The sequence below is a fragment of the Phacochoerus africanus genome, chromosome 11 (genome assembly GCF_016906955.1).
Source record: "Phacochoerus africanus isolate WHEZ1 chromosome 11, ROS_Pafr_v1, whole genome shotgun sequence".
In the NCBI taxonomy this organism is placed as follows: Eukaryota; Metazoa; Chordata; class Mammalia; order Artiodactyla; family Suidae; genus Phacochoerus; species Phacochoerus africanus.
Window position 1 is genome coordinate 4,554,999 of NC_062554.1, and position 11,488 is coordinate 4,566,486.

At 41.1% G+C, this 11,488-nt stretch overlaps 1 pseudogene; it reads left to right on the forward strand.

Moving 5' to 3' along the window:
* Window positions 1-1,320: 1,320 nt before the first annotated feature.
* Window positions 1,321-2,119, forward strand: LOC125111441 (olfactory receptor 52E1-like; annotated as a pseudogene).
* The last annotated feature ends 9,369 nt before the right edge of the window (window positions 2,120-11,488 follow it).

The window sequence follows — 11,488 nt, forward strand, 5'->3', positions numbered from 1 at the left end:
TATGTTTTTGGTTTTCCAGACAGATACCCAGAAGTAGCATTATTGGATCATATTATAGTTCTATTTTTAGTTTTTTAAGAAGCCTCCATACTGTTCTCCATAGTGGTTGCACCAACTTACGTTCCCACCGACAGTCTAATAAGGTTCCCTTTTCTCCACACCCTCTCCAGCATTTACTGTTTCTAGACTTTTTGATGATGGCCATTCTGACTGGTGTGAGCTGATACTTCATTACACTTTTTCTTTGCATTTCCCTAATAATTAGTGATATTAAGCACTTTCTTGTGTGCCTTCTGGCCATATGTCTGTCTTCCCTTGGTGATAAGTCTGCTTAGGTATTCTTTTCATAAATGATCCTGAACAGTTATGATTGTGTAGTTCACAGTCCATGCTTTGAGAAATACAGTTGTAGGAAGCTGAGAATGGACAGATAAATATGTCCTTCCACTTAGAAGATACAACATGATTAAAAATTCCTACCTGGAATTAGTTTTTAATTATAAGATAGAAATTTGGAAAGGATGTTCACTCAAAACTTTATGAAAAAATTCAAAATTCACAATTTTATTGAAAATATCAAATAGTTGAAATCAGAGCAACTAATTAACCCAAAATCTAAGGAAAGACAGGCAGCTCCAAAGAGAGACAAAACACGATCCCAGGCTTACCAGGGCCAGATACCAAATGCCATACAAGCCTGTAAGAATAACTGGATGAAATTTTCAAATTTCTCACAGCTAAGTGTGGACACATGTGAGAATATGGAATGGCTGGGAGTCATCTGTGTAGGACACACATGGGAACTGACATTCACTCAGGTTTTCCTCCCTAGCCCTCAGCCAGGTATTCATGGAAAGTCCGAAGGCAGGACTAGCAGCCTAAGAAGGCCTTCCTCACGGAACAGACTTGTTAGAGGGAATAGCATCTCATTGCAGGGATGGCAACGACACCTCACCAATTCTTCTCCCCTAAGGAACAAGGGAAAACCCGCTGTCCCCGAGGAAGAGGAGCAAGGAACAAACCCTATAACCCAGGCTGAAGCAGGTTCATCACAAGTCTCCTACAGTTCTAGGAGAGGGGCAGAATCACAGCGAAGTCTCACCTGCCTTGGACTGAGGCCGAGTGGGAGCAGTCAGTGAGGATGACACCCTCCAGCTCCTGCCACCAGGCTAGAGGGGTTTAAGTAACAAGGAACCACACTCTCCTGAGAGAGGGGCCAGAATGTGGAACATGTCTTCTCTGTGGCACAGGAACTAAAGAATGGTCTAAAACGGATACGAGGGTGGACATTGGAAAAGCCTGACTAGAGGTCCCATCAGGATGACCTCACGTAATGCCACCCTATTCCATCCCTGCTCTTTCCTCCTCCTGGGATACCTGGCCTGGAACACATGTGTATCTGGATTGGTTTTCCTTTCTCTACTGTATACCTGACGGCTGGACCTGGGATTTTCAGCATCCTTTCTGTGGTTCAGGCAGAACGTAACCCCCATCAGCCCGTGTTTCCTTCCTGGCCATTCTGTCGTCTATGGACCTGGGCCTGTCCACGTCCACCATCCCCAAGAGGCTTGGCATCTTCTGGTTCCATCTGAGAGAAAGCTCCTTTGGGGGCTGCCTCCCCAGATGGCCTGCATCCCCCTCTGCACGGGCATGGAGTCGGCTGAGCCCGTGGCCACGGCCTATGACTGCCACGTGGCCATCTGTCACCGTCTTCACCACACACGGGTGCTGACAGACAAGGTGCCATCAGCCATGGCACTGACCATCCTCCTTAGACCTTTGTCCTCTGCAATCCCCTTTGTTCCACTCATCCTAAGGTTCCCCTTCTGTGGACCCCGAATTATCGCTCACACTTACTGGGAGCACGTGGGCATCGCCCGTCTGTCCTGTGCCAGCATCAGGGCCAACATCGTCTATGGCTCAGGCGCCATCTCTAATTTGGTGTTTGACGTCATAGCCATCGTCACCTCCTATGTCCAGATCCTCCGTGCTGTCTTTTGACTCCCTTGTCATGATGCCCGGCTCAAAGCCCTCAGCACCTGTGGCTCTCATGTGTATCATGTTGGCTTTCTACATCCCCCCATTTTTTTCTTGTTGGGTTGTGTTTACTGGGTTGTAACTGGTGAGGGATAATTTCTGAATAGTTTAAGGTGAATTCAGTTGTGTTTCTCCCTCTATGTCTCTGGATAGGGGCATTGTTCCATCCTTTAAATTAGGTTAGAAAGGATTAAAGGTGAGATAACAGTGAGAAAGAGAAACATGAAGGGAAAGAGCTTCAAAGGATCAGTAAACAGACAGGGTTCAGGTCAGCAAAGAGCTCTAGTGCACAGAAAGAATGGCAAAGCTGTCGAATATATATGAGCTGCACATAGAGGTTGTCTAAAAATGCATTAGAAAAATACACTAAGAAGGCAAGAATTGCTCAAGTGTTTATAAGAGATTATACCAACACATTTTTACAGTCCATTTAGGTTTTCATTGCCTCCCCCTATCCTGTCACCTACCACTTTTTTCCTTCTGCTCAGCTGACCCCAGGAATAAAAGATCTGCTCTTCTAAGCCCTAACTTACCAGCAGGGACTTCTGGAGAAGTTAGCCCATCTCCCCTGGCATCCTACTGTCTCCATTGGCTTAGGTGGGAGGTTTATGGTACTGTGGTCACAGCCTCCTGGGTGAGAACTTTGATTGTCGTGGAAAATCCTGGGGCAGGAGGGAGCAACAAACCTCGGAGATCTGAATCAACTCCTTTTCCAGTGAAATAGAATGTCAGGAGGCATAGATAGCCTGTGTCTTTCATTTTTTTTTTAATTTAAAGAATTTTATGGCTATGTCTGCAGTATGTGGAAATTCCCATGCCAGGTATTGAACCTATGCCACGGCAGAGACCCAGGCTGCTACAGTGACAATGCTGGATCCTTAACCCACTGCACCATGGGATCTCAAGATTCTGGATCCAGACTTTTCAAATATAGGATTAGTTTCTTTCCAAAGGAAAACTATTATATGTTTAATCTTGTAAAATCCTTAAACAGTTTCCACAGCAGGGTTCTTGGGATTGGATCTAGGCTCTTAATCCTCAGCGCTTCAAAATGGGTAGAGCTGATCCAGGTCTCATAATATGTAAAGTAATGACTGTATAGAGTGTGAGTATATCTTCTTAGTATTGTACAACTATTATATTGACTCAATAATTGGTATAGTTGAAGAGTTAAAAATAAATGCATTATGATTTCATCACAACAGCTCAATATTTAGCATTATCAGCTATGCTAAAGTGAAGAAATGTATGCAGTTCTATATCATAAAGAAATCTATCATGTATTTCTGGGAGAAGCTTCCTGTCAGTAATGCAAAGCAGAGGTAAAAATTCAAAGAAGAGAAACTAGTCATTTTGCTTGTTGTCATCACTCTCCCACTGACTACTTATATGAAACCATTAATATTTATAAATATAAAACCATAATATTTATAAATGTAAAGCCATACTTAATATAACTGTGGTTCCGTACCCAATTCCACCATAGAAGGGAAGGGGTTCCCCGAACGCACATATACACACAACACACATCACCCAGCAATGCTCCGAACACCAGCTGTGCGGTCTACAATTTACCTTAATGTTGACACTGTCTACCTGGAGATAGTGTCCAGTCACGCAGGTCAAGGGTTCTGTCCCTCAAGACTCTTCCCTACCTCGCTTCAGATACTAGTTGCAAACCCAGTTATCATCCGTGCCTTTGACGGACCAGACTGTGTGTTGACTGTAGGCTCCAAACTTACTCCTTGGATCTCAGTGGCCAGTTGCAAGTCCAGGCTGTCATCTCTACTTTGGACAGCCTGGCTGTGCATCAGAGGTTGCCACGACCCTCTCCTTGGGTTTAATTAATTTGCTAGAGCAGCTCACAGAATTCAGAGAAACATTTTACTTACTAGATTACTGCTTTATTAGAAATGGATAGAACTCAGGAACAGCCAGGTGAGAGAGATGTACAGGGCAAGATGTGAGGGAAAAGGGCATGGCACTCCCATGCTCTCTTCAGGGACACCACTCTTCCCCAAGTGCCAAGTCTTCACCATCCCAGAAGCCCTCCAAACCCCATCCTTTTCATTTTTTATGGAGTGCTGCGACCAGCTCAGCAGGATGGGGCTGAAGAACAGGTGCTGTGAAACTTAAGGAAAAAGTTAACATAAAACAAGACACAGAGACCTTTATCTCAATTAAAGGTGGGAACCGGGGGCCTCAGGTCTCAGGGACCAAGAGCCCTGCCTCAAGAAACCACACTGCTTTTATTGTGCTCTTGAGGATGACGCCAAGTGAGGAGGGGGTTGTAGGTGCAGGATATAGGTTTTTTAAAGTTATTTTGAAAGTCACATAGCTGGTTGCTGATTAAGATTTTATTCTGACCTTTAGGCATTTAACAGTCATTAGCATTGAGGAAGCTTGATGTGAGCTATCTATGCATAGCATTCTAGAGAATCACCATTGTGCTTCTGCAAAGGGAATGCCTCTCTGCAACAACCCAGCGTGGTGCCTAGGTTTGCACCTAGGTTCCCCTTGCTAATGCATATCCTGCTAATGACCCCTCATAAACCCCTTGGGGCCGTGAGGCTCATCTTCCTCTTATTCTTTAGAGGACAGAGCATGCTGTGCAAATGGTATGCCTATCTGCACAGGTCCGGCATGCCTAGACCAAGGCATTATGTCCTCATTCAGCCGACCCTATGAATAACTTATGCCTTTAGGTCTTTGTTCTTAAGCTTAAGTCATTGACCAGCACTGAGACTGTTTTTCAAGCAGGAAGATGGGGTCAAGTAAAGCAGGACAAGGGGGAGTTTTCAGCATAGAAAATAGAAGCAAAGAGGCTAAGAAAAGATGGTAGAAACATGTCTTGCAACAATGGAGGTTTTATTACACAGGTATGATGGATTAAATTATTGGTCATCAGGGATTGAAGTTAATCTCTAGCCCTTCTCCACTCCAGGAGGTCAGAGAGTTGGGACTGAAAGTTACCACCCTCTAATTATATTATGGCCCCACCAGCAGCCGGCTCCCATCTTCAATGAGGTCCAAAAGTCACTTTCTTAATTTAACAAAAGACACCTTTTTGTCTCCCATCACTTAGAAAATGCCAAGGGTTTTAGGAGCTTTAAGCCAGAAACAGGGACTAAAACCAAATAGTAATGTCTTATTATAAATCATAGTATCACAACCCATGTACAAATTGCCTTATCCCCTCAATCTCAATTTATTTGGAGATATAATTGACCTGTGCCATTGTGTTGGTTTACAATGTGGAATCTGATTCAATACTCTTACATAGTGCAATTTAATTACTACCTTAATGTTAGTAATAAATCCGTCATATCTCATAATTATCAAATTTTGTGGTGAGAACATTTATGAACTAAGCTCCTGGCAATTTAAACATATATAATATAATACTTTGGGCTAACATCACTAAGTACATTACATCCCCAGTTTTTTCACCTTCTAACTGCAAGTTTGGACCCTTGGATCAACATCTCCCCAATTCTCCCACCCTCAGCCCCTGGTCACCACCGTTCCACGTTCTGTTTCTATGATTTCATCTATTTTAGGTTCCGCTTATAAGTGGTATCACATTACATGTATTTTGCTGTCTGCTTTTCACAAATGGCAAGTCTTCCTTCTTCCTTACACCTGAATGATATTCCACCATGTATATCTATGACATCTTTTTTATCCATTCATCAGTTGACAGATACTTAGGTTTTTTTTGTCTTATCCATGTTTTATATCCATCGCTCAGCTATTGTGAATATATTGCTTTAAACATGGGAGTGCAAATATCTTTTCAGTATCTTGCTTTGATTTCCTTTGGACATGAACTCAGATAAAAATTTTCAAATAAAAGAAGGGTCAGTAGTTTCACAGACAATTGAGAGCTGTAGTGTAATAAGGGCAGGGGCGTTTGGTTGGGTTTGATCACCTGGACCAGAGCTGTTTCAGCTTTAGCAGGGGGTGGGGTAGGATGCCAGATGAAAGTGAGATGGGGTGAGGGAAGGAAGGACAGATTTACACAGTCTTGGCGCTCATGCAGTTCTTTTCACATGTTTTGGGATAATTCTAAATACTCGATAATCCTTACAGAGTAATATCGTCTCCTCACTTGTTTCAGGTCTTGTAAACAGACATTTGTACCTGCAGTTTAATTACTACCTTAATGTTAGTAATAAATCCATCATATCCCAGAATTAGCACATTTTGTGGAAGAGCTTCTAAGCTCTAGGCCTGCAACGCTCACCCAGGCATCTCCACTTGCTTCATGGTGTTATAAGGTCCCAGTCTAAGTGCTAATATGGAAGGTTTAGGCTCTTCACTTCCACTCCACGGAGCGCTCACGTCTTGGCAGGAAGATCTGTCTGCCAGTGCAGTTAGGGAGCTGCCGTCGTGTTAGAGCCCGGTCCTTCTGAGTTGAAGTTTAAAATGCTGGTGAATCTCTGATCGTCTTCCTTCTCCTTCTTAATACCTTCTGGGATTGAACAACTGACTAAGCGAGTGCTCTGGCTGCAGAGATTCTCAGAACCCTCCCCATTCCTTCCTTTGTGTTCAGCAAGGGCTTTCCCTCCACCACCTCTCCCACTTGGGTTTCTTCTCGGTTTTTTGTGTATATGTGTGTGTGTGAAACACAAAAATGAGAAGCCAGCATGTTGTTCACATAAAACTCAGAGGAATTTGCAGGAGAGAACGCATGTATTTCTCATATAAATCTGGAAAACCTGTCCAGAAAAAAATAGTCTGAGATGGAGGAGCCATTTTTAGCTGATGGCCATTGATTTAATTCCTCGTCTGTGATGGACAGTCACCAGAGTAGAGCAAGCAGAGCAAGTTAATGAAAGGTCCACGGAGACCAAACGAGGAGTCAAGAAACTCCCCTTTTTTTTTTTTTTTTTTTTTTCTGTCTTTATTTCCTTAGAAAGCCTGGCTTTCTCTGCATGACTCAGGGCCAGATTAGAAACTGGAATCCTCAGAGACCTTGTGCCCTTTACAAAATTGGCTCTGGGCAATTTCTACTGAAATCTCCTCCCAGGCAAAGAGCCGTGTCCTCATAAAGACTGAACAGGCTGAGACAAAACAGACATGATGCCACCCTGGCACATGGCCTGGTGAGTACTCCTTGTCCCCCAGGTGACAATGCATCTATAGGACACAGGGATGGACTAAGGGAAAGCAGAGGAATGCAAGAGAAAGGGAAGACGTGGAGTAAGTTTGTGGGGGAAAAAAACAACTAATGATGAAGCTTAAGGAAGGAATAGTATCACGTTTAGGAAGGGCCATATAAACTTGCTGAAAGCTTTTGAATTTTGACCTGAATCCATGCCGTGTGCATTTCAGGAAAAAAAAAAAATTGCCGGACATCTAAAGAATGTCAGCTAACTAGTAATCTTTGGAAAGTGGTTCAAAGTGTTTTAGAAGCATTATCTGCTCTAAAATGAAGGGTTTAATTTTAAGGGTTTGTTTACACTTCTTGTTTCTATTTTCTACATGAAGAAACTAAAGTTTTAACAGAGATGTGAAACAGAGATGTGAAAGTTCTCGTGCCAGCTCACACGGTCCATGAGTATGTCGTGAAACTAGGCTTCATCACAATTTAGTCTGACTGCAGAGCTCCTGATCTTATGTGCTAGAAAGTACTGTGCTATAAAAAACAAAAGCAAAAGCAAACAACTTGATTGTTTAAAACATTCCAGTTAGAGACAAGCACACTAATTGAAATGACATTTTTAGAAGTAGAATCAATAGTAAGTTTTTTTAATGGTTGAAGAAGGAAAAACAACGGTCCATGTGTTTCTGAATTGGTCAAATCACTGAATAGTAGGGACATTTATTGAGACAGATAACAGCACAATGAAGAACTTAGGGTTGGAATTTGGTAGAAGCAGAACTAAGGATTCAATTTTAGAAGAAAACATTTTTTTTGGTCCACACCCAAGCCATTCGAAAGTTCCCAGACCAGGGATTGATTGAACCCACATCAGAGCAGCCGCGCAGGTCACTTCAGTAACAATGCTGGATCCATAACAAACTGTGCCAAGATACAACTCTTAATTTTAAAAATGTTTTTGCAAAATAAAATGTGAAGCAATTACTCAGGGGGAATTTGTTTACATTATCTGAATACGGGCTGATGAAAAGATAAAATCAGAGAGGTAGAAAGAAAATCCAGAGTGTTCCATATCATAGTATTTATTTTTCTAGAGATTACAAAAATGCATTTATAGAATTCCCTCACACAATGATGACATTTGCTGGGAGGCATTTGATCTTGCTGTTGAGAAGTGCTATGTATGTATGAATAAGAATGCCTTATCATTTTGAAAAACTCTTTTCCATATTAATTCTAAGAGTAGATTACATCATTAAATTTAATATTGATGTGGAGATTCTTTCAGTACTGGTGGGGATAGTTCCACAAAGTGTTAGAAATTTGTTTTCCTTGAATAATCACTGCACCACATTATGTACAGTTGACCCCTGAACAATGTGTCGTTGAACTTGGCACGTCCACTTATATGTGGATTTTTTTCAAGAATAAATAACTGCAGACATGCATGATCCACGGTCGGTTGAATCAGAGGATGCAGAACCACAGACGTGGACAGTCGAGTTTCTCTTGTGAGGCGGAGTCGTGCCCAAACCCCCACATTGTTCAAAGGTCAGTTGAGTATCAGTTTTTATTTTTCATGATTGCACAAGCCTCAATTTTAAAATGTCTCAACAGTTTCTGACACAGGACACATCCCATAATATTTTTTCAATGAGTGAGTAATGCATATGTGCCTGAAACTGTGAACAAGATTATAGAACAAATTATGTCTGGCCTAGAAAGGCTTTATGTCCATTAATCAATTTAATATTAACTTCTTACTTAATGCCATAGACTCTACTGAGTGAGGCTGGGAATATGAAAATAAATGACATATATTCTATCTTCCGTTAAGGAATTCATGTTTTGCAAATATTTTATCAAGGTTTCACAACCTTAAAGTGTGAATCATAAGCGTGCAGCTCAATTAATTTTTACAAACTATGTAACCAATATATTAATTGAGATGTTATCAACACCCAGAATGCCCCCTCATGTTGACTACCAATACACCACAAAGTAACAGCTCTCCTGACTTCTTGGATTGTAGAGTACTTTTTACTGTTTTTTAACTTTTATAGAAATGGTTCATTTCTTTCTCTCGTCACCTCTTATCACTTTGTAATATACTTCCAGGTTATGGCATGCGGTTGTAGATTGTTCATAGGTAGGCATTTTACTATATATACTGTAGCATTCTATGTTTAGGAATGTAGAGGAAAAAGGTGTCCAGTCTGCATGGGGTCACTCCCCGGTGCCCTGAGGGTATATCTGTGTCTTGAAGGATGCTCTAAACGTTTGCTCGATAAAACTCTCCATCGTCGTTTACTTGCTTTTGTCCATTGGAAGCTCGGACATCACCCTCATGTTTTTACCAATTCAAATACAAGAAAGTCAAGGAGAAAATATCAGCGTGATCCTATGGTATCGTCACAGTGACAGAGTACCTCTGGACCAGAGGGAAAGTTGGAGATGGTTTAAACACAAGATTGTAGATATCCTTTATTTGAAAGATAAGAACTGAGATTGCTAAGGACCCTCCCTTAAACACATCCATCTCAGTGTAACTTGCCTCCACCTAAGCTTTTTTTTTTTTTTTTAATTCCTGAAGACTTTGTCAAAAGGTATTAGACTACCCTTACCACTCCGTCCCACCTTCATGTATCTATAGAGGTTATACATTGCCCTTGGGGTTTTTACAAAATTTGTTCTTTAACAGTCGGTTAAGAAAAACCACTTAATGTCCACAGGAGCAAAGAGATTTATATAGCTGAGAAATGAGATCTTGTACCTGTCTCTACACCCCCACTTCCCACTCTAATGTTTTATTAATTTGGTTTATCTTTGCCTTCCACTTGGTTTATTTATACCACTTTCTGCCTGCCTCCCTAATATTTCCCTCTGCACCGTCATAAGATATGATTTCGTGGCCAGGGAGACGCAATGTTCAATGCTTTTATTTGCAATCAGAGAGTATAGTACCAGTCCTTCCTCCGTGGAAAAGCCAGCGCAGCAGCTTATTTCCACTCTTTAGCAACCCAAATCTACAACTAATACTTAGAGTAACTCGCACTAACCGAGAAACTGGCATATGTGGATGCTGGAAAAAAGAAAACTTCAGATTAAACTCCCACTAACCGAGAAACTGCACTTGTGGATACTGGAAAAAAGAACCTTGGTTGATATTTTGCTGATTTCCATCCATGGGATTCACAGAAAAACCTGCCTCCATGAGCGAATCCTACATTCACTCCTCGTGTCATCTGTTATCATACCCTTTAAAAGTAATCAAGTATCGGCTGGGGCGGGGTGAATTAGTCTGGGGTTGACAGATCTCACCACTAGATATAAAACAGATAAAACAACGAGGACCTACTGTATACCACGGAATCTTCAAAGGATCAGAAAAGATACTACCCACTACAAAATAATTACACGAATGAGTGAATAGATGCATTGGACATCTCCTATCAAATGTCACAAGCAAACTACAGACATAAAGAAGGGTTTAGGGAACCTTGAAAGTCATCGAATTATCATGGACCTAACTGGACAATGCTCCTAATTCTTTTGTCTCTAATTTTGGATTGACGTCTTGACAGGTGTTATAAACTCCTGAAGTCGTAATTGACTGAGGTATAAATGAGATATTCAAATGCATTTTATTCAAATGGATATCGTGAGTTTTAAAAAAGATTGTGTGCTTGTTTAATGTGTGTGGAGCTTTAGGTGTTTGTGTGTGGTACCCAGGTAGGACCTATCACTATTTCCATTTTCTTCCATTTTTATTAACTACTTTTCTCCCTAGCTTTCCACGACCTTCCATTAAAAGCTTTTTAAACTTCTGACAAAACTCTTAAATACTTTGATCCTTAGATAACTTACATGTAAAAAATGTAGAATAAATGCTCTTTTTGAAGATTTTTTTATATTAGAGATGATTTTTGCTCAGAGTCTGGCAAAATAGGATGGCAGTGCCTCAATAATTGGTAGTTGCTGTTGCTGCTGTCACTGTTTTTCCTATCTTATTTTGTAATAACTAAATACGAACCCATCAATCAAATTTAATACTTTAATTTTTAATATTTTGGCATACATTTTGATGAATCCATGTGGTTATTGAGTTGTTGTCATCCACCCTGTATTATCATTCTGTGAAATAGAATAGATTGCCACAATGGTATGTAGAGGCTAACAGAATCTTTAACTGGTCAAAGGGCAGGAGTCTGTTGGTGATGCTTATGGTGAGAGGAAAAGCTCATTCAGTGCTCTTACATTATCTTTCAAAGCTACAGAAAATGATCTGGTGACCTCTAGATTGGTGAGCATGCATTTCTGAAGATGAACGGACTACCAAATAGG